Source organism: Gekko japonicus, unplaced genomic scaffold (genome assembly GCF_001447785.1).
Source record: "Gekko japonicus isolate JY-2015 unplaced genomic scaffold, Gekko_japonicus_V1.1 scaffold709, whole genome shotgun sequence".
Lineage (NCBI taxonomy): Eukaryota > Metazoa > Chordata > Lepidosauria > Squamata > Gekkonidae > Gekko > Gekko japonicus.
Window position 1 is genome coordinate 101018 of NW_015169796.1, and position 4922 is coordinate 105939.

A 4922-nucleotide genomic window follows, 5' to 3' on the forward strand; every position below is an offset into this window, starting at 1 on the left:
ATCTACTCTTTATATTGTTCTTCCTAAAGAACGAACCTACCTTTTTTGATCTCTGCTCCTACTGTTTATTATTGTTCACAGCATCTTCCTTTTTTGGCTTCGCCAAGCACAGCAGCACATCTTATTGGTGTACTTTTTACCTCTTCACCTGGGAGGCACCCCCCCCCCCAATATTTTGCTCCAGTGGCATTACAACCTTATAACAAGCCCATTCCCATGTAGACAGTCATCAGAGTATCTAAACTGAATATTTCAGGTCAATCACATAAATGACGGATCTTGCTCATTTCAGTGAGGTTTTCTTACTAGCAAATAAGTTTAGTATTGCAGCCCAAATTGTATCTTTTCTTTTCTTTCCCACTTAATTAGATAGGGTTTACTTACCAGCAGATAAGATTGCAGTTCATATCATATCATGTCCTTCCTTCCTATCCCACTGTCTCTCCAGTTACAAAAAGACAGGTAAGATTCAACCTGAAACTCCCATTCTCTTGCTCAGGCTCCAACTTGTTGCCTCACTGTCAGTAATGGGATCCTTACCATTACTGAGTGCCTCACAGTCAGCTCGTCTCCCTGGCACTGGTGGTGGCATAGAAGAAGAATGCCCCTCCTGGTGAATTTATTCTAGCCTTTTATCTGGGGAGGATATGAGGAATCCTTGCTCAGGAAGATGTAATTGGAAGCTCAAACATATTCCATTCAGCCCTGGAGCTCTGTTTGCGTCAGAGGCTGGGAAGGGGGAATGTGGACTAGTAAGGGGGGAGATTGCAGAGATTATCTACCGCACCGAAGCACCTGCAATCCACGGCTTTTTATCAGGGTTTATCTCTCAAACACATGTGTTGTCACAGTGTTCAGAAAGTAAACAGCAGAACCCTGACTAGGGTTGCCAACTCTGCCTTGGGGAATTCCTGGAGATTTAGTGCTGGGGAAGATGGAGTTTGGGGAGGGGGCTCAGCAAAGCCCTGATGCCATAGAGTCCACCCTCTAAAAGAGCCCTTTCCTCCAGGGGAACTGATCTCTGTAGACTGGAGATCAAGCATAATTCTGGGAGAATTCCAGGACCCAGTTTGAAGTTGGTAATCCTAAAGGCCTCAGTTCCGCACCTTCCCTGGACCCCATCAACCTTCCCAGTTCATGGGATTCAGGCTTCTGCCTTGAGGTCTCCCCTCAAAATCCCCCTCCACAAAAATCTCTGGATTGTAGGACCAAACTGAGCTGAACAATCATCTAGTTCTTCCCTTTATCTGAGGCAGCATCCAACAACCAGAGGAAACCGTATATTGAAAGATTACTGACCAAGGTACAATGGGGTACAGGAAGACAATGAGAAGAACGAAGAAGACAAACCTTTTCTGAGCCTAAAATCTTCAAGCTGAGGCCAACGAATTTTCAGCCTCACCTCGTTTTAAACCTCGCCCAAATCCAAAATGTGCGTGGAGGAGGGAAGTCAAATCCCGGTCAGGACTTCCAAACTATATCATTATTTGGGTTCAGAATGACTAAGATCCCCAAACAATTCCACTCTCTTTATAGACTTATATTCCCCAAGGACTCAGCACAACCCAAATATTAATCATAGTCACAGAAGTAACAGCAACCGTAGTAGGCAGGGTTGCTAACTCCAAGTTGGGAAATTCCTGGACGTTTGGGGATAGAGCATAGTTTGGGGAGGGGGAGGATCTTAGCAGGGTATATTGCCATAAAGCCCACCCTCCAGAGGAGTAATTTTCTCCAGGGAAACTGATTCTTGTAGTCTGGAGATCCATTGTAATTCCGGGAGATCTCCAGGCCCCACATGAAGATCGTCAAGCCTTGGTAGGAGTGGTAGTAGGCAGAGAAGCAGTGGTAAAACCAGTAGTTACAAAAACAGAAGGAGTAACAAGATCAGGAACAGCACTTTTAAAAACATTAGTAACTGCAACAGGGGTACTAGTAGTAATCACAGCCATAAGGTAGGATCCTTCATATTCCAAGAGGTCTCTGTGACATTGTTTGTACCTGAGCTGTATTATATTCTTTTGGAAGTCACCAGTTACCACAACAGGCTATAGGTAAAGCCAGGTCCATAGATACAGTGGGGCATTTCGGGGCCTGGCCCCCTGACTTCCTGCCAAGGCCCCCTGACTTCCATGCAGCCCGCAGGCCCCCCAACTCTCTGGGCCACCCCACCACTGCCCCTTCCCCAAGTGCAGCTTGCTTCCCCGTGTAGGCAAGCAGACTGCGAACACTGCAAAAGTGCGTTTTAAAATTTTTATTTTTAGTTTATTTCTTATTTTGTGACATTAGTGCCCCCAACTTATTTAAAGGCCCCTCAAATTACAAAATCCTGGCTATAGCCCTGGGTAAAACTGAGACTACATTGAGGGGTAAGATGCTGACCAGAAAAGTGCCAAAGTAAGGAACAAGTCATAAGAAAATGTCATCTTAGGGTAGGGTTGCCAGCTCCAGGTTGGGAAATACCTGGAGATTTTGGGGGTGGAGCCTGAGGAGGCCGGGAGGAAGGTCCGCCTTCCAAAGCTGCCATTTTCTCCATGTGACTCCATCTCTGTCACATGGAGATCAGATGTAATAGCGGGAGATCTCCAGTCCCAGCCACCACCTGGAGGTTGTTAGTTAAACAAAAGATACAAAAGATCAAACCGTGCATAAATAACAAAACACATATATATTCAGCATACAATGAGTATGATAATCTAACCCTATATAAATAGTGTAGCTTTTCAAAAATACAATATGATAGTCAGAAAGTCAAAAATACATGGTCCAAATACACAAACAATCCTATTAATCCACCTTCAGAAAAAGTCCAAGTCAAATTCCTCAAACAGTGAAAAGTCCAAGTATAAATGTTTATAATTCCTCTTCGAAAAACTCGTCTCGCCACTTGCGTATCCACTTAATGGCCCCGCCAGCTTCCAGTTGTCGTATCGCCTTGCTTCCTCAAAAGTGGAACACCAAAACCGCCCAGCTACAGTATTGTTGAATAATACACAGCATCTTTTTCATTCTTAATGTACATCAGACCCACTACTGGGATGAAGGCTGGCAACCCTATGGTAGAGGCATTCCCAGCATGGCGCCTGCTCTGACACCTTCCTTGGTACTCGCTGAGTATTTTAAGAAATTGGGTGGGGCCGGGTGGGGCTTTCCTCCAGCAAAGCTTCTGATTGGCTGTGCAGATCTTTGAAAATGTTGCTTTGGCAGCAGCTGCTACCACAACACAAGGATCTTCATTGTGTGACTGAAGGTTAGCTGCGACGGCCATATTGTGGATGGTTCAGCCTCCTGCGGGAGCCATTTTGTGGCTGTTTCCACTCAATTGTGTCAGGATTCTAAATTTGCCCGCAGGGTCAAAAAGGTTGGGGACCCCCGTCTTAGAATGTACTGTGATGTTATGCAATAAAGAACTGCTCAGATGCCATTTTCTTACTCTGTGTTCCTTGATCTGAAGCTCTTCTGGTCACCATCTTATCCCTCAGTCTCAGTTTTAGCTACAGCCTGTGGTGGTGACTTCCACAGTCTAACAACACTACAATGTAACACCCAGGGGTGCCATGGCATCTATCTACCTTGACTCCTGTTTGCTTTGTGAATGTTGGGGATAAAACTGAAAGGCTTGTGAATGGAACAGGGGCGAAACAGAGGGAGGGACCTCTCCCTACCAAGCAAGAGCACTGAGCTCTTTCTGGGCAGGCACACACACCCTTGACTTTCATACACCGGCTTTCATGCATACAAGCTTTCATACATTGGCTTGGAAACTTCTCCCCACGGTAATGCAGACAGCATACCTGGAAGGAAAAGAACACTGAGATCAAGATACTGAAAATAAAGACAGTTTATTGAGCAGAATACAAAATGTACTCCCAGAGCAATTGTAAACAGGGCTACGACCTTCTATTGAAGTTAGAGGGCTTAGAAAGGTATAACTTTTCATAGGACTGCACTCTTAAGCAACCAGAAGAATATCAAGCATGCAAACAGCACAAAATACTAGCATGCCCACAAGAGATGTAACTATTCCAAACACCAAAAGTGAGAAGACAGACGATTTGAAAGAAAAGAGCAGAAAGGAAAACAGAGGTTTGCATTGCCTTTGATGATAGTGTGCCGAGTGGAGATTCATCTTGAGAGATTCCCAAGAGTCCAAGCAGCCAAAAATCAAATAGAAATCTTGGAACTGCACAGACTGGGGGGGGGGAGAGCCAGTCAGAGGGGTACTTGCCACAGTCAGAGCAGAAACTCCAGCTTGTGTCCAGGTCACAGTCCAAGGGGGAAAGCATGTGGAATCTGCCATTAAAGGTAGGCGTGATTACTGCAAAGGAGGTGAAATCCATGAAAGTTGGACAGCAGGATGCAACAAGATCTGATCAGGGAGCACAATTTCGGGGAAGATTCTGGCTACAGTTATAGAACTCGGGAAGAAGAAGAAGAAGAAGAAGAAGAAGAAGAAGAAGAAGAAGAAGAAGAAGAAGAAGAAGAAGAAGAAGAAGAAGAAGAAGAAGAAGAAGACGACGACGACGACGACGACGACGACTATCCCCAGGATTGGGAAGGGAACAAGAATTCAAGTGAGCTTAGCCAGGACTTTCTTGACTGGTGGGTAAAGTTGCTGAGCCCTGGGGACATCACCAAATAAAAGGTGGGGCAGTCGTGGACAGGTTGGTTGGTTAGTGGAGATCCTGATTGCTTCATTGGAATGTGGGACGTTCACTCTTGAGACATGTGAGAAAAGTGAAAACTTTACTGAATAGAATGCCGAAGTAACCTGGAATTTTATTGTTAGGGGGAACTGATACAAAACCTTGAATGACTGGCAAAAAAAAAAAAAGAATAAAGGTCTGTGAGCTTAACAATACAATCCTAAACAGAGTTCTACCCTTCTAAAGCTATTGACTTCAATGGCTTAGAAGTGTGTA